Source organism: Pongo abelii, chromosome 7 (assembly GCF_028885655.2).
Source record: "Pongo abelii isolate AG06213 chromosome 7, NHGRI_mPonAbe1-v2.0_pri, whole genome shotgun sequence".
Taxonomy (NCBI): Eukaryota; Metazoa; Chordata; class Mammalia; order Primates; family Hominidae; genus Pongo; species Pongo abelii.
The window spans coordinates 81,223,323-81,241,331 of record NC_071992.2 but is presented as its reverse complement, the minus strand read 5'-3'; the positions used below and the strand labels follow the sequence as shown (position 1 = coordinate 81,241,331).

The following is an 18,009-nucleotide window of genomic DNA, read 5'->3' as shown; positions in this document are numbered from 1 at the left end:
GAAATGCCTAGGGCAAGGTTGCAGGGTGTCTCAAATGTGAACTTCCATGTCCTCTCCCAGTGGAGTCAGGATGCATCACCCTTCTGGCACACGAATGTATAACAATGCACACAGAGTGCTGTTAACCAGGGAAGGTCACCCGAGCTTCTGTGTCCAGAGTTCTTACGGGGGTTTCATTATGCAGGCATGATTGATGGAATCATTAGCTTTGTGAATGATCTCAATCTTCAGCTTCTCCTTCCCTCCCTGGAGGTTGGGCTGACATCACGTGGCTTAAAGCCCCAAGATTCTCATCTCATGGTTGGTCTTTCTGACATGGCCAGCCCCACCCCCTCTTCCCCGTCTGCAGTTATCTCATTAGCATAAACTAGCAGGGCCCACGATGAATAACAAAGGCATGTCTGTCACTTGGGAAATTCTAAGGATTTAGAGGCTCCCACTCAGGGACTTGGGACAAAGACCAGCTAAGTTCTTTATTATATAGGAAGAGCTCAGTGTGTTTTTCATCTAGGGAAGAGAGGAAAGGGATGCTAAAATTATTTTTACTACTATACCACTACAACAAATATGATAAATATGTACTGAATACCCATTACTTCATGTCATAGCTCCCTGTCTCAGGTATTATTATCTTCACTGAGTCAACTGTGGCTGAGCAAGTTAAGTAGTTGCCCTGAGTCACGTGGCTGCTGAACTGTGATGCAGACTGAGAGACACATCTTTTGAGCACAGAGCCCATGACCTCACCCACTAAGCTGCACCACACCCATGCTTTAGAAGGGCACTGTCCATAAGAATTTCCACTAATGATGGAAATGTTCTATATCTGTAGTGTCCAATCTCTAGCCACTTGTGGTTCTTGAGTACTTGGAATGTGCACAGTGCAGCTCTGAAACTAAATTTTAAACTGTATTAATTTAAACTTATATTTAAATGTCCACATGTGGATAGTGGTTATTATACTAGACAACCAGCCCTAGAACATGAGATATAAAAAAATATTGGGGGCAAACTCAAATGCATATGAAGGACTCTCCAACAAGAACTGGGTCACCGTCTTTTGGTGATTTTGTACTCTCTGGCTAGAGTGATGTGAATCCCCACTTGCCCCAGAATGGTCAGAAAAGCAGCACCGATTCTTCACTGTAACTGTCAAAATAGGTCAGAGCATTCTGAGAATAGGAGACATTAGAAAATCCCAAAGAATACTGAAGATTCCAGAACATCCTTGGCATTTCATTTACCCATGTTCTTTTGTCTCTTTGGTGTAGGTAATTGCAAGTCCAGGTACTTGAAAATAATCCAGGCTTAGTTTAAGGAGCCATTTGTTCATCAAACAGAGCAGAGAACTTATGGTTAGATGGAGAGTAGAGCTAAAAGGAAATGAAAAACAGATACGGTTTGAAGCAAAACAGTGAGCAGAGAGAGTGCAGTCCTGATGAAAGAGAAAACAAGAGGAGTCGGAAGACTGATCTTACTCCTGGCTCAGCCTCTAAGGTAGAAAGGAAGTATTCTTGCTTTCTTGTGCCCACTGGAAGTGAGAAAGGGGGTGGCTGACTAAAGAATTAAAACAGGGAAAGAACATCAGATGATGTGGATGTGGAGGAAGAGAGTCAGTGATTGCTGAAGAAGGAAGTTTAGTTGGGCTGGAGCACTAGGGCATCAGTGGACCAAGACTTTCAGGTCAACTCCAGCACCAATATAATTTGAAAATTATTTTAATCCCATGCCAAAACAAAGGTCAACACTTAATCTTGTGCAAACCAGGTCCTCTTAAACTAAGCCAGTGAGGCTGTTAATTCTTTCTTGCAATATTCACACATGCATGCATGCATCCACCCGTTCATCCATCCATCCATCCATCCATCCATCCATCCATCCATCCCACCCTTTTTTAGTGAGAACACCACTCATGACCAGTGGAGAGAAGGCCACACTTCATTTGGGATTTCAATGAGCTGGTGTTCCAAGCACCAGGCTCTGTTATCAGTCCTGCCAGATATAACCCATGTGACCACAGAAGGCATAATGTTATTTCCTTTGGTATCCTAGAGCTCAGGGTGTGGCCCAAATAAAGCACTTTCTAACCATTATTTGGCTTAGAAATTTTCCTCCATGTAACAACTTTAAAAGTTATTCCAAAAAATATAACCCAGAACTCTCTTTCCATACAAAGATTCTTGCCATCCCCTTGCACTGAGGACTTGACCCATGACATCTACAAAATACTTAATGTTTTCCCTCTGCCTGTGTCATCAGTCTTTTCTATTTAGCTGTCTACCTGGCAATAGGTAGCTTGCATATGTGATTTTTAAATTTTAAATGAAAAGAAACATCTTACAAAATCTAAAATCAAAAAGAAATGAACTTGAAAAGCACTAAACAGCAGCTAACACTGGCATTTCTTTCATTAGATGGTTTGCCAACTTCTCCTTGAAATCTTTTGTTCATTTGATAATCACTCCTTCTTCAAATCTGTTGTTTATAAATTTTACTTCATCATAAAGATTTCTGAGGAAATGTTAGTAAAATGAACATATTTTACTTTCCTTTCCTCTGAACACTTCTTGGAAATAAGAAACACTCATTATATATGTACCAGAAATAAGCAGCGACAGTCCCAACAAGTAGCGAATACTTTAGCCCAAGCTCTTCCCAATGGCCCATGTCTGAACCCCACACGTTGGCTTCACCCTCACCACCCATACCCACCCCCACTTCTCCTCCACCCCAGCTTCTTAACTGATTTCTCTGAATTCACTCTTGCCTTCTGCAATCCACTTCTCACAAGTCACCCCTTATTTAAATCCTATTAATGGTCACATCACCTCCAGGATAAAGATATTAATCCTCACTGTGGTCCCAAGACCTGATGTGATCTGGCCCTTGCCTATCTCTCCGACTTGCACTGTCCAAAGAAATAAGATATATGTGACAAATATGAGCCATATACATGATTTTAAATTTTGTAGTAGCCACATTTTAAAAAATCTAAAAATAAATAAAAACAATATTATTATATTTTACTTAACCCCAGAACATCTAAAATATTATCATTTCAACATGTAACCAATATTGTTTAAAAGTTAGACGTGCACACAGAGACAGTTTTCCCTCTTCCTTTCCTATGTGGAGGTCTTTTACTTCATTTCCTTTGCTTTATTGCCCCGGCAAGAGCTGAAAACTCAGAATGGACACCCTTGCCTTGGTCTTGGTCTTAGGAGGAAAGCACTGTTCTTTAATATTAAGCATAATGTAAGCTGCATATGTTTCACTTATGTCCTTTATCAGGTTGAATAAGTTCCCTTCCCCTCCAAATTTGCTGACAGTTTTAAAAAGCAGGAATGGATGTTGAATTTGGTCAAATGTTTTTGCTGCTTCTGCTGAGATGATCACATGATTTTTTTCCTTTAATCTGTTTAATGTTATGAATTTGAATGTTGAGCCAGTCTTGTATTCCTGGGATAAATCTCACTTAGTCATAATGTATTTTCCTTTTTATATGTTGTTGGATTTACTTGGCTAAAATTTTGTTGAGAATTTTTGCATCTATATTAATAAGCTATATTGGTCTGTAGTTTTCTTTTTCTGTAATGTCTTTGCCTGATTTTGGTATCAGAGACTTCACAGAATGAGTTGGAAAGTACTCCCTTTTCATCAGCTTTTTGGAAAAATTTGTATATAATTGGTATTTTTTTCTTCCTTAATTGTTTGGTAGAATTCACTACTGAAGCCCCAGGGGCTGGTGTTCTCTTTATGAGAGAAATATGTTACAACATTTAAAGTACCTACAGCTGTGCTCAGCTTGTAGTAAGTGCTGGGTAGATGTTAGCGGTTAATTTTTTTAAAGTCATCCATATTTCCAATTTAAAAATAATGTTTATTTCAGAAAACTTAGAAAATAGTTTAAAATTTTAAGGAAAAAATACCACAGTAATCATACTACCAAAGATCATTACTGTTGTTAACATTTTAATGCATGTTTCCAGTCTTTTTTTCTTTCTTTCTTTCTTTTTTTTTTTTTTGAGACAGGGTCTCCCTCTGTTGCCCAAGCTAGAGTGCAGTGGCGCAATCACTGCTCACTGCAGCCTTGACCTCTCAGGTTCAAGAGATCCTCCTACCTTACCCTCCTGAGCAGCTGGGATCACAGGTACACGCCACTGCACACAGCTACTTTTTGTATTTTTTGTAGAGACAGGGTTTCACCATGTTGCCCAGGCTGGTCTCAAACTCCTGAGCTCAAGGGATCTGTCTGCCTGGGCCTCTCAAAGTGCTGGGATTATAGGCATGAGCCACCATGCCAGCTTGTTTCTAGTCTTTTCTATAAATAACTTATGCTTGTTTATATTGCTTATTGTTTATATTGCTCTATACCTACTTTATTTCTTAGAATTTGATTATTAACATTTCCCGTGTCAATATAAGTTCTTAATAAATATAATTTTGAGGGCTATATATATTTCATTACATGGCCACACCATAATATATCTAAGCATCATATTGTATTTTTAGCATTGTTTTTCCTACTTTCCCTACACAGTAGATCCAAGCACCTCTTTCCAAGCACTTCCATATATATTTATATAAACGCATATACAAACCCTTAGACTAATTCCCCCAGGCCTTGGCTGTATGATGCTATGCTTGCCCGGCCTCTAGGTGCTGAAATGTGTCCGAATCTCTACAGTTTGCCAGGGAAATGACACTTTATGTTTCTGTTTCTTCCTTCCTTGCACACTGGTAACGGCTAATGTTTACTTTGTGTTTACTATGTGCCAGGCACTGTACTAAGGCCTTTGCATGTTATATCTTAATTAAAAGTAGGTATCATTATTATATACCCACTTGAGAAACAAAGACACTGAAGCACCGAAATGTCAAGCAACCTGCCTGTGGTCATGCAGCTGGAAGTAGCAAAGCCAAGAAAGGCCATCAGGTTTTACAGTCTGCCTGACTAACCACTATGCATTACTGCTTCCTGATTTGTACCTTTGAGCTTTGTATGTGAATTTCATTCCCAGCTTGGGTTGCTGACTCGGAGATATCCTTTGAGCTCTGGCCCAGGTCACCTCCCCCAAACGTGTGTCCTCCACTGGGTTTTGGGTGCATTACTTCCTATTCCTTTGACTTACTACTTACTTCTTGCTCTTTCGGTCACTTAAAGTTTCACTGCCAGTTCTTCCCCTCAGCCAGCTAGAACACCCATAATCCCAAACTAGAAACTGGGACATGTCATCTGATAAAAGAATTCTTTTTCTTACTTTGTGAATTTGTTTTTATGAACATCCTGATGTTATATTTCAAGTAATTTACAATACATTCAACTAAAAGACTATTGAAAATAATAAAATGAGGTAAAAATGGAGACCACCCTAGAAAATGAAAGATAGCAATAAACCATAGCATGTTGTATACACTGGTAACAAAAGCATACAGGTTGCCTAGGACCCTAAAGAAACATCATTTATTTGCTGCACTCCTCACAAAGGATGATACTGTATTTCTGCCTTTGTGTGGAAGATGTGTTTTGTCTTGTGAGAACTGCGCGGTGGCTTCAACAGCTTTTTTTCTAGAAAATTAGGATAGGGAGATTTTATTACCAGAAAACTATTTGTGTTCTGTGCAATCTCTGAATCTTTCAGTGAGTGTGTGGATGTGTGTTTAGGTTTTACTCGTTTTGTTGTTGTCTTGTCTTTGCTTCACAAAATTACGCTCAAGGACTGTCCTAGATAGAACTTTTATCCAATTAATTCTCTCTCAGCGCTGGTCTCTAGTTAATTCTCCACAGTTACTTCCACAGGAGGACAATGACATTATAACCTCCTCCAACGGCAGCCCCTGTGTCCAGGGACTTTATCCACTCACCTCTCCAGGGCTACCTTTTGCCTTGTCCTATCCACCTCGGATCTGCCCAGAGCCAGGCAGCCCGCCCTGCGGACTTGAGATGGGGCCGAACAGTTCCTGCTTCCTCGGTTGAGCAAACGTTCAAAGTAATCAGCGTCCGTTTCCAAGTTCTCTGTTTCTTGTTTTGTTTTCCCTGTGGGTCTCCCCGAACTATGGGCAGCTTAGCCTCAGATGAGTCCCTGGAAATGCAGCCATCTTATCACAAATCATAAAGGATTCTGAGTGATAATACATGTGACGGCAATCTGTCGCCATTTTTGAAGCAAAAATAACCAGTTTCGTGAATTTCCCCCAATTAAATGGGTCTAAAAATTTAAAGCTAGAAGAATACACTGCTAGCGCCCACCACTTCTTGTCTGGGAAGTTTTAGAGTGGTAAGCTGGAGCTCGCCGTACTCTTCACTTGACTTGTCTGACTTTTCAGCTCTAGTTTGGGATAAGAGAATCGAAAGAAAAACCGTAAGGGACCGTAAAGAAAACTGGAGGATGCGGGCATCGATCCCGCTACCTCTCGCATGCTAAGCGAGCGCTCTACCATTTGAGCTAATCCCCCACGACTGGGCAGGGCTTATTATCTGTTCCTCTAGAGAAGGGTCAGAACATTGAGCACTGAAGATAGGTTTTTTTTGGACCAAAGCAACAAAATAACAACGTCTCTCCTTCGAGCCGGAATCGAACCAGCGACCTAAGGATGGCCACGGGCGCGCGCCTACAGTCCTCCGCTCTACCAGCTGAGCTATCGAAGGGAGCGGGCACAATTGCCCCGGTGACGCCTTGTCTCCATAACATTGTGTCATTTTTTAGGCTTCGTGTTTTTAGTATTGTGTTCTCTCTCTTTCTGATTCCCAGGTTCCGGGAGCACCAGATCCCTCTTCCCGCGGACCCCCTCACCTCCTCACGGCAGCCGTTGCGAGCCCTTGGGTCGCAGAAGCTGCCCGGGGCTCTCAGGAGTTCCTCGCCTGGCCCCCTGGAGCCGGCGCTGCCTCCTGTGTGACTCGGGGGCCCGGGCAATGCCAAAGACGGGTTAGAAAGACGGAGAAGTCGTGACCCGGCAGTCGCTCGGCCGAGCGCAGACCCACAGTTGCGCTGGGAACCTGCCCGGGCACGTTCCCGCAGGGCGAATCGCTAAAAAGAATTACCGTGCAGGTTGGGAGACCCAAAATGGGGAGAAAGCGCTAGACTTTCCAACTGCTCCTTGGAATGCAGTGTGTCATTGAAGGCACCCAAGGAAAGGGCCGTAAGTCATCGGGAGCTGGAAAAAAGACCGCCCTTGTCTCCTTCGAGCCGGAATCGAACCAGCGACCTAAGGATGTCTCCTGCTGAGGAAGTAGCTACAGTCCTCCGCTCTACCAGCTGAGCTATCGAAGGGACGAGTACGTATATCAGCGCCCGTGAGGTTCAGCACAGAAAAACCGGAGCGCCAGTCCAGGCAGCCGGAGATTGCACTGAGCATGCGTAATTCGAGGAGCGCAGAACCCCAGAGCCGGACTGTGTGCTCTACGCGTGCGCAGAAAGACAATACGCTCCGGCTCGTTAGCCTGACTGACCCGGGAAAGGCCCTCAACCCAGGTGTCTGCGGTCCGCGGTGCCAAGACTCTGCGATTCCACCGCCCCACCTCGTGGTACTTTTCTTTTACCAGCCTGCGTTGTCCTTTAAAGTGGTTGCCGAGTGTGTTCTCAACACGCAGTAATCCAACGGCGAGTGAAGGAGTTGCGTGGTAGGCCACTGGCGCAATGGATAACGTGTCTGACCACGCATCAGAAGACTGTAGGTCCAGCTCCTGCCTGGCTCGGCATTATTGTCACTTGAGGTTAACAAACCAGAAATCATTACCTCCTCTGGCGTCCCCAAACCGCGAATGCCAGCAGTTTGGATTTCTGCAGTGTCCGTTGCACTTTGAGCCCGGGAGGCCTTACCAGCGCCGCCCGTCCAGCTCCCGCGGAGTGAAGGAAAGGCCCTGAGGGTCTCGGAACGCCCCCGGCAGGCAAGCCCGGTTAGGAAGACGCCACTGAAGCCCGCGGTTCTGTAGACAGAGCTGGTTCCACCGCATCTACTAAGACATCAGAGTCACTAAGTTCCTAGAGAAAGTCCCCTCACCAACCCCCAGCTAAGCAAAGAGAGGGAAGAAAATTAAGATTGCATAAAATGTCTTCTTGATCTGGTTCCTATTTTATGCTTAATTTTAACAAAGTTATTCAATCCCAGATAGGCCTATAATCCTGCTTCGTCGGCCTATTTTTGTAAGGTCATAGCGTTTATAAATTGTTAAAGGTTAGCTGCCATATTCCCACTCAGTTTTTAGCGTAGCATAAAAACCATCCAACGACCTGGGTTTTGCCCTTAGAGATCTTTTAACCAAGAAGGCATCATGTTGGTTTGGGCAAACTGAGTTTCTATGTTAATGTTATTATAGTAATATTTTTGGAAGGGAGATTGGAATTATTTCTTAAATCTCCCCTATAAGATAGCAGTTCCCAAAAGTAAAAGCTTTAATAAAATGGAAAATTAGGGAAGATAAAATACGAAGTTACAGAAAAGAAAAGGGCTGGATTTTTAAGTGGGAAAGCGGCTTCCTTAAGGCTGCACAAACATGAGATTATTTTTGTTTCCTGGTGAACATTTTGCCATTTTTGCATGTAACAAGCTGAAGTTATACAGCGTTTCTGAGAGTTTGAGAAAATGACCTCTGAGAGGTGGAGGAGGTGAGTTGTATCCCCTGGCTCAAGTTTGTGGACAGAACCATGAAAATCAGGCTAAGAGAAAAGAGCCTCCTTTTACTCCTACCTTCTCCTCATTTTACAAAGGTGGCAAGCAGGGTGTTTATTAAATTATTATTATCATTATTTTTTAGAAAAAGAGTCTTGCTTTGTTACCCAGGTTGGGGTGCAGTGATGCCATCATAGCTCACTGCAGCCTCAAACTTCTGTGCTCAAGTGATTCTCCTGCCTCAGCCTCCTGGGATTACAGGCATGTGCCGCCTCACCTGGCTCTGACTTTATTGCCCAGGCTGGTCTTGAACTCTTGGCTTCAAGTGATCTTCCCGCCTCAGCCTCCCAAAGTGCTGGGATTAAGGCATGAGCTACCATACCTAGCCAAGCCCTCTTCCCCAACAGCCAACCTTACTTGAGTAATAGGTTTCAGGGAGGCCAAACATGTGATTTTTGGCCTTCTTACTTGTAAGTGACAGAAATTCCCAAGAGTTAGTACAAGCAGGACATTTATTATAATGATACAGGGGTGTCCCCAGGAAACCAAAGATGAAATGTAACTAGGCCTCCTTAAAGGTTTCTCTCCCAGTGTTTCTCAGTTCTGCTGTAGTGCACACAGTTGGAAACATGGTGCTGTCCCCCACCCTAAAAGTTCTGGAGCTTTATTCTTCACAGTCTATCACACAGAGGGTTACTTCTCTTTCTCAGGCCTCACTGCAAAACTCTCCATTATTCTTGGCCTCACTTAGGTGCTCACCCACTGTGTCCAGGGATCAGGATTACATATATGAAGGTTGGGCGCATACGACTATACCCCTTCCTCCCCAGGAGTACATTGAAAAGATGATAAAAATACACAAAAGAAAAAAAATCTATTGCAACATGGAAAACTACAGTAGGTATAATTAACAAATAGAGATTTTAAATAACTTCTAGAAGGTGAAAATTAAATGAGATTATAATGGAGAAAAATACAGCTCCAAATGCACATTCTGCAAACTAGCAGACAAAACCATTCTCCCCGTGGAGCTCACAAGAGACTCCAGGCACAGAGACAGCAGCACAGAGGTCAGCCGCCCACAATGTTGTGCAGCTGTTGCTGAATTTTTTGCCAGGGAGATCCCACTGGAGAATGGCTTAAGCAGAGTAGATTTGCCAGACTAGAGTCTGTGGAGTGGTATAGGGCTAGGGAGTAAGGCAGAGTAGAGCCTAATAGAGATGGAAAGAACAGGAAGGCCACCCCACCCAACTCTCAGAGTGAGTTCTTCCTTGAGTTGGTAGGTTGGGGGATCTTGGGCCAGCATGGCTGTTCGCCACGCATGCACCATAAATGCAAAGCCTGATTGTCCCCAGGACACAGCCATTTTTACAGATAGCAATGTATTCCTTCATGTGTGTTTACCAGACATTTGGGAGGAAATAACAACTTCAAAAAGAAAGTCCAAGATGAACAAGTTAAATAAATGACCGAGGAGAAAACAGAGATAATGCAAGGAAAGAACAGAACTATTTAACAAAAAAGTAGTTAGGGATATCCTTAGGGACATCCAAGAGAGAGTTACAGCAATGAAAACCAAAATACAGTGATATTAACCAGAGCAACTAGGGAAGAAGAGAATTCCTGAATACTAAAAGTATTATTGCTAAGTTGAAAAGTAACATACTGGTCATGGCTAAAGATCAACTATGAAGATATAGAAGACAGAATGGAAAATATATCCCAGGACATCAGACCATGGAAAGCAAAAAATAAAAACTTGACACTGGGTACGGTGGCTCACCTCTGTAATTCCAGTACTTTGGGAGGCCGGGGCGGGAGGATTGCTTGAAGCTAAGAGTTTAAGACCAGCCTGGGCAACAAAGCAAGACCCCCATCTCTACAAAAGATACGAAAATTAGCTGGACATGGTGGTGTGCACGTGTAGTCCCAGCTACTTGAGAGGCTGAGGCAGAAGGATCTCTTGAGCCCAGGAGTTCAAAGCTGCTGTGGGCTATGATTGGTTGCACCATTGCACTCCAGCTCCTGGGACAGAGTGAGATCCTGTTACACCCCCCCCCAAAAAAAAGACAGAAAAGAAAAAAAAAAGAAAGAAAAGATAGATCCTGAAGACATGAAGAGTATCTAATATGAGCTCCAGAAAGAGAAAACAGAGACAATGCAGGGGTAAGAATAAAAGAAAGACATTGGTCATCAGATGGAAAGGATCATGCAAGTTAGGATGAATGAAAAATAACCATGCCTGGACACAGCCTAGTGACATTCAAAAGCATTGAGGATAAAGATGACACCCTGTAACTTTCAGAGATGGAGGAAAACAAAACAAAATCTAAACAAGAACTAGGCTAGCTACAAAGGAATAAGAATTGGATTATAATCAGACTTCTCATCATCATTACTGGATGTTAGAAGATAGTTGAGCATGGCCTTCAAAGCTCTGCAAAGAAATAATTTTAAGCCTAGAATTGTAGACCAATCAAAGTAGCAATCACATATGAGGACAAATAGTTCATAGTTGCAAGGTCTCATAAAGTTTAAATCTATGATTCCTTTCTGAAACAAATAAAAAGTAAGTAAACATTATTTGAGGATGTCATACTGGATGGGTTCTTCAGTAAGCTGAAGCTCATGCAGAATTAGAGCACAACATTTTACAGGGGGGTAACATCTGTGAATGGAAAAGGGGAGGACACAGGATTGGGTACGGGTAGTCATTAGACAGTGATGCAGACCCGACAAAGTTTCTGCCAACCCTCTTGGTGGCTCCAGAGCAAAGATTTCCTTTTGGAGGAGTCTCAAGTTGGGCAGAAATGATGGGGCCCTAGCATCACCACCTTGCTCAGTCATTGGCCAGAGGCTTAGAACCTCGGCTAGAGGAGTTAACACCTGGTGGCTACTAGTTAACCATCCTTGCAGCTGGGCAGTGAGTTCTTTCTTGAAAGACAGTCTAGCAGCATGTCTCTGTGTATGCCATGGATGTACTTCAGCAAAGCAAAGTAAGAATCCAAGAAGGAGGAGTACACAGGATTTAAGAAAAAAGGAAACCAACCCAGGGACCCAATGAAAATAAAATCTCAGGTTGACAGTGATGCAGCTGGCAAAGAAAGCAATCAGGGCAAATTAAGGGGAGGAAAAAAAAAGTTAGAGGGCTCTGGGAAGTTTATTTTTCAAAAAGAAGCAGATTCTTTTACAGTAGTAGTGTGATTAAGGATCTGGGAGACCTTAGAGATATGATAAAGGCACATGTCACTTTTCTCTAAAAGACAGAACGAAGATACTTAGGGATTTCTAAAAAAAAAAAAAAACTTTATAAAAAATATGCGGTTCAAATATAAAGCAAAATGAAATATGGCAGAATTTTCAGAAATTGGTGGCATGCTTGTTGTTGGGCTGAATTGTGTTCTGCCTTCCCTCCCCACCCCAATTTATTTGTTGAAGACCTAACCCCTAGTACTTCAGAATGTGACTGTATTTGGAGTTAAGGCCTTTAAAGAGGTAATTAAGCAAAAATGAGGTCATTAGGGTGAACCCTGATCCAATACAACTGGTGTCCTTATAAGAACAGAATACAGAGACAGCAGGCACATGCATGCATAAAGAGACGGCTACAGGAAGACGCAGAGAGAAGATGGCCATCTACAAGCCATGGAGAGAGGTCTCAGAAGAAACCAAACCTGCCAATACCTTGAGCTTAGACTTCTAGCCTCTAGAAGTGTGAGAAAATAAAATTTATCTTTTTAAAAGCCAGCCAGTCTGTGATATTTTGTTATGATAGCCCTAACAAACTATATGGGGATGGTGAAGAAATTTGCTTTTGTTTCTGCATTTTTTGACATCATTACATTTTTGTTTAACCATATGTAAGTTATTTTACATAACATGTACGGGTCAGAGTGTCCCATAATTGTCATCTAATTATAGATATTCTGTAATAAAAATTGCTTAAGAATGAAGAAACTGAGGCCCAAAGATGTGAAATGACTATCCAAGGTAACAGAGGGGAGAAGTGGCATATGAGATCTTAGGCCTCCTGAGTCACAGCCAAGGGCTCCTTTCTGTGGCACTGCTTGGTGTCTCTGTCCTCAGATGGACACTTGGGTTAGGGATATTGGGCTGGTGGCTGCTACTCTGGGAGGAAGGAGGTTGAAAGGCAGGTTCTGATACCAGTACGGTCAGAAAATGGACATTCTGGGAGTAGCAAAGTGTTCTATCTATTAAAGGGTATTCTCTTCTCACCTCTAAATCCAAAGGTGAAATCCCTTAAATTTGTTAACAGCAGTGCTCCAAGGAGGTGTGTCAAGACTCTGTGAAATGTGAAAAAAAAGCCATTGTTTACTTGAAAAATTATTCCTTAGACATATGTGCACTAAAGAGCCTTCAAATTTTTCCTTTCAGTCAAGGAAACCATTCTACAGATCAGGAAGCTCTATCCAGAAAGATTAAACAATGTCTTTAGGATGACCGTCCAGATTAGGGGAGCAGGGCTAGATTCAGGCTTACTGACTTATCCATGGTTTTCTCTAAATATGCACCATCTCCAAGAAGGATATTTGTGAGAAACCACAGAGATGTTGTTTCTAGGTCAGAAAGGGAACTATTCTGGGGAATTCCAGGGAAGGTACACTTGATTCTCATTATTCATGTAATTGCATTGTATAAAGTCATTTTGCACTCTGATTTAGTGAATGCTGAAACCATTGCTCCCAGGGGAAATAAAGGGAGGCTCTGGCCATAATGTTTTTGTTAACTGATCAATAGATAATCTTGTTTTATGTGTGTTTCTGTTGAAAGACACCTTATTTAATACAGTTGATCCTTGAAAAACAAGAATTTAAACTGGGTAGGTCCATTCATACATAGATTTCTTTCAATGAATATATTGGAAATTTTTTTGGAGATCTGAAACAATTTGAAAAAACTTGACATTAGCCAAATAGCCTAGAAATATCAAAAAATTAAGAAAAAGGTATATCATGAATGCATAAAATACATGTAGATAGTAGTCTATTTTGTCATGTATTACCATAAAATTTTAAGAAATTAACATTTCTCAAAACTTATACAAACCCAAATTGTACATGGCACCATGTACAGTTAAAAGAATTGTGAATAAACATAAAGATGCAATATTAAATCACAGCTGCATAAAATTAACCATAGTACATACTGTACTACTGTGATAATTTCATAGCCACCTCCCATTGCTACTGTGGTGACCTCAAGTATTTCGAATATCTGCTTAAAATGCCATGTATGTGACTTTAATAATCTCCCTATGAGCAGTTTGTCTCCAGTAAATTGCCTGTGGCAGTGAAAAGTGATCTCTTGTGGTTCTCGAGGATTTTTTAATTGTATGTAGTGAAATACCACAAACCTTGAATAACACCACAGGACCCATACGAAGTGCCACTCGTGATGCTGGATATGCTCCCAAGAAGCAGAGAAAAGTCTTGATCCAAAAAGAAAAAGTTGAATTGCTTAATATGGACCATAGATTGAGGTCTACAGCTGTGGTTTCCAGGCATTTCAAGATAAATGAATCCAGTGTAAGGACCTTTGTGAAGCCGTCACTGCAGCTAGGCTAGCAGGCATAAAACCCTTGCACGTTTTGCCAAAAACCTCTTTATCTTGTATTGAAAATGCAGCTTTTACATGGGTACAGAATTGCTCTAAGAAAGACATACCTGTAGACTCTAATATAATTCTAGAGAAAACAAAGTCATTATATGACAACTTAAGGCAAAAGGAAGGGGAAGGGTCTAAAGCTGGAGAATTTAATGCCAGCAAAGGAAGATTTGATAATTTTAGAAAGCAGTTTTGGCTTTAAAAATGTCAAGATAACAAGAGCAGCTTCCTGACCAAGAGGCAGCAGGTGAATTTCCAGATGTCATTAAGAAAATCATTGAGGAGAAAAGACATCTGCCTGAATGGTATTTAATGCAGATGACAATGCCCTATTCTGGAAAAAAAATGCCACAAAGGACATGTATTAGTAGGGATGAGAAGTAAGCCCCAAGATTTAAGGCAGGAAGGGATAGGCTACCTCTACTGTTTTGTGCCAATGCCATTGGGTTTATGAGTTAGACTGCCCTTATCTGTGAAGCTGCTAACAACCAAGCCTTGAAGGAAAAAGATAAAACACCAGCAGCCAGTCTTTTGGTTGCACAACAAGGAGGCCTGGACAATGAGAACCCTTTTTCTGGATTGCTTCCATCCATGCTTTATCCTTGAAGTCAGGAAGTACTTTGCCAGTAAGGTACTATCTTTTAAAAAGTTCTTTGATATTGAACAATGCCCCTGGCCACTCACAACCCCACAGTCTACTATACCCAGACCAAGCCCCTTTGTCTTGCCACATCCCTAATATTTATCATTCTTTGTTTAAAAAGGTACTTAAGCTTTTGGACCTAATGTCTTCTTTGGGTCTTCATTTTTCTTATAAAGACTTCCATGGACATATAAATATTAAATAAGATGCGTATGCTTTTCTCCTGTTAATATGTTTTATGCTATTATTGTTTAATTCTTAGGCCCAGCCATAGAACCTAAGATGACAGAAGGAAGTATTTCCTCCCCTACAGTTTGTGTAAAGAAAGTTTGTCCTCTTCTAGGTAGGTAACTCCACAAATATGGAATGAAGATTGACTGCATTATTCATCCAAATGCAATCCTGAATTATATGCCAAATCACTACATCAAAAGATATTTAATGAGACCAAGCCCCAGCCTACCTCCCCTTTGAAGGGGTTAACATTTGTACTACTGGGAGATGGCAAGGCCAACCCATCTCATTCCCAGGGCTCCATAAGCCCTGCAAGCTCACTTGCAGTCTTCAACGCTCGGGGAAGTGGGAGCATCATCTTGCTCATACAGCATCTTTCCCAAAGGTATGATTGGTGGTGGTGGGAGGGTGTGGCCAGGAGGTTTTCTTCAGAGACTCACATTTATTCTTTTACCAAATATTTATTTAGTCCATACTATGTGCTAGGCATTGTTCTAGAGCTGAGGATAAGGATACAGCAGTAAGCAAAGCAGACAGAAATCTCTATCTTGGTGGAGCACACATTCTGGAAGGGTAAATAGACAATAAGAAGACAATAAATAATATATGCAGTAGGCTCTACAGTAATTAATGCCAAAGAGAAAAATAAAGCACAGTAGAGCAGGAGTGTGGCAGGTGTTGTGCTTCCCATAATGGCAAAATGACACAGATGACCAGAAGCAAAATAAATTGCTTATGGTATATAGGCATCTATGTATATATACACACATGCACATACCACACACATATATTCATACACATATACACACAAATGTATTCATACACATGAACATACACACATGTTCTTTATTTTAAATAGCAACAAAGTTCTTTTTAAAAATTTGCAAATTGTATTTCCTTTGTATAATACTGTGAAAAATAATAAAGGATTGCTAATTTAGTAGTCTGGCAGATTCAATGGTATGTTTTAACTTCATAATTTGTATGGTATTTTGTACAATGGAGAAATTGGGTAGAATTTCACTTTTATTATGAATAGATAACATGAAAATATTTTACTTCTAATTGTATGAGTGATATTAAGATGACTTATTTTTATATATAGTAACAAATGTTCCCACCCCAATCTTATGGACTCAGAATAATAGAGCAAATTGTATTAACTTGGATTTATAAGCTTATGGTATTCACTTTTGTTGAGAGGGACAAATTAGAATATACTCAATGTATACACTATTTTGACATTAAATAAGCAGTTGTAAATCCAAGCTTAAAGAATTCAAATATGTCTTAGGGCACCAAGGTGGCATAGTAATTAAGCAGACAGATGCTACAACCAGACTAGCTGAGTTCAAATGCTGGCTCTCCCATTATTAACAGCCTGAGTTAATTAATGACTTTCTGCTGCCCAATTTTCCCATCTGTGAAATGGGAAATAGTAATTGTGCCTACCTCATAGGGTTGCTGTGTGAATTACATGAGTTAACCTATATTAAGCAGCTAGAATCGTGTCTGGCACATAGTAAGCACAACATATGTTTGCTATTTTATCCTTAAAAGTTTTCTCGGCACTATCTAAACATCCTGGAAAATTATGGCAGGAAGTTATGTATCAGAACTTTTAAAATCACAATTATTAATACCAGCTACTCTAGAATCACTTTGAAAATTTTTTTAAAATCCAACTTTTCACTTTTTAGGGTTGCAGTTATGGGTTAGTCAGAGAAGAGAAGGTGGTAAAGACATAGCTGCTAAGACCACAGAGATCTCCCAAGTAAGGAAGTGCTGGGGTGGCGGGGAGCAGGGACAGGAAGAAAAAGGGGGAGGGGAAGGAGTGGGAGGGAAGTAAGAGATATAGGAAGCCTTCAGATTTGCTCTTGAGGAAGTCACAGGGAATTAACAAGGAAGATTTCTTAGAGGAATCTCCTTAAGCTGCAAAGGGCAGTTGAAGAGAAAGGTAGTTAATAAAGGGAGTGACAGAGTGAGTATATTCTCTTGAAAGTCAGAGAACTCTGGGAAAGAGTTGGATGGGGAGTGGGGAAGAGACTAGGATTCATTTTCAAGAACAAATGTAGTTGGAAACACAAGGTCATCCTGGAGAGGCTATATAGTGCAGCTGTTAATATCGTGGCCTCAGGACCAGCCTGCTCTACTCCATAGCTAGGTGATCTTAGCCAAGTTACTTATCTTTTCTGTGTTCCAGTTACATAGTCTAAAAAATGACAGATGATGATGGTGACAGTACTTCTCTCACAGGTTGTTGTATTAAATGAATCAATATAAAGCTCTTAGGGCAGTGTCAGGTAGTAAGCACTAAGACTCTTGGTTATTATTCTCTTAGAAATTTTATTTTTAATTTATGAAAGAATAAATCATCTTTCTCAAATACAAGTAAATGCACCTATGAGCCTAAGGCCAACACTTTCAAATCCTCTATTTTGGGGGATGGGATGAGAAGGGAAGAGGTAAAAGAGAGAGCTAAGAAATGCAGAATATGAGTAGGAAGGTGACTCATTTTATTTTGTTAAAACTTTACCCTTTGACTCAGAATAACATGTATCTTTCAAGTTTTGGTAGCTAAAAATTTAATTTTCTAGTACGTTACACATTGATTTAAAAAAATAATTTCCATGCCAAATACAATAAAAAATTTTTTGAAATGAAGGCATTTTATATAAAACTATTATGCTAATAAGTTAATCAATGTAGCCGGGCATGGTTGTTCACACCTGTAATCCCAGCACTTTGGGAGGCCTAGGCGGGCAGATCACCTGAGGTCAGGAGTTCGAGATCAGCCTGGCCAACATGGTGAAACCCTGTCTCTACTAAAAATACAAAAATTAGCTGGGTGTGGTGGCACGTGACTGTAGTCCCAGCTACTCGGGAGACTGAGGCAC

The 18,009-nt window shown here is 41.1% G+C and overlaps 1 protein-coding gene and 3 non-coding genes across 8 annotated transcripts in view; all 4 read right to left on the bottom strand.

The window, feature by feature from the left end:
* The window catches only part of TRIM55 (tripartite motif containing 55), a 64,782-nt gene extending 55,338 nt beyond the window's left edge, over positions 1 to 9,444 (bottom strand). For 3 of the 5 annotated variants that reach the window (XM_054561673.2, XM_024251646.3, XM_054561671.2), the window contains exon 1: positions 5,866 to 6,519. The gene's annotated coding sequence lies outside the window, so the exon portion shown is untranslated. Of the gene's footprint in view, positions 1 to 5,865; positions 6,520 to 6,794; positions 6,923 to 7,042 lie in introns of those variants that run through there. The other 2 variants (XM_054561670.2, XM_054561669.2) reach the window with 2 other exon arrangements.
* Positions 6,384 to 6,456, bottom strand: TRNAA-AGC (transfer RNA alanine (anticodon AGC)). The gene has a single exon. It is a non-coding gene; the product is annotated as a tRNA-Ala (tRNA).
* On the bottom strand, positions 6,561 to 6,649 carry TRNAY-GUA (transfer RNA tyrosine (anticodon GUA)). Its single transcript is given in 2 exon segments — positions 6,561 to 6,596; positions 6,613 to 6,649. It is a non-coding gene; the product is annotated as a tRNA-Tyr (tRNA).
* Positions 7,179 to 7,271, bottom strand: TRNAY-GUA (transfer RNA tyrosine (anticodon GUA)). Its single transcript has 2 exons — positions 7,235 to 7,271; positions 7,179 to 7,214 (listed from the first exon to the last, which is right to left on the bottom strand). It is a non-coding gene; the product is annotated as a tRNA-Tyr (tRNA).
* Positions 9,445 to 18,009: the final 8,565 nt, after the last annotated feature.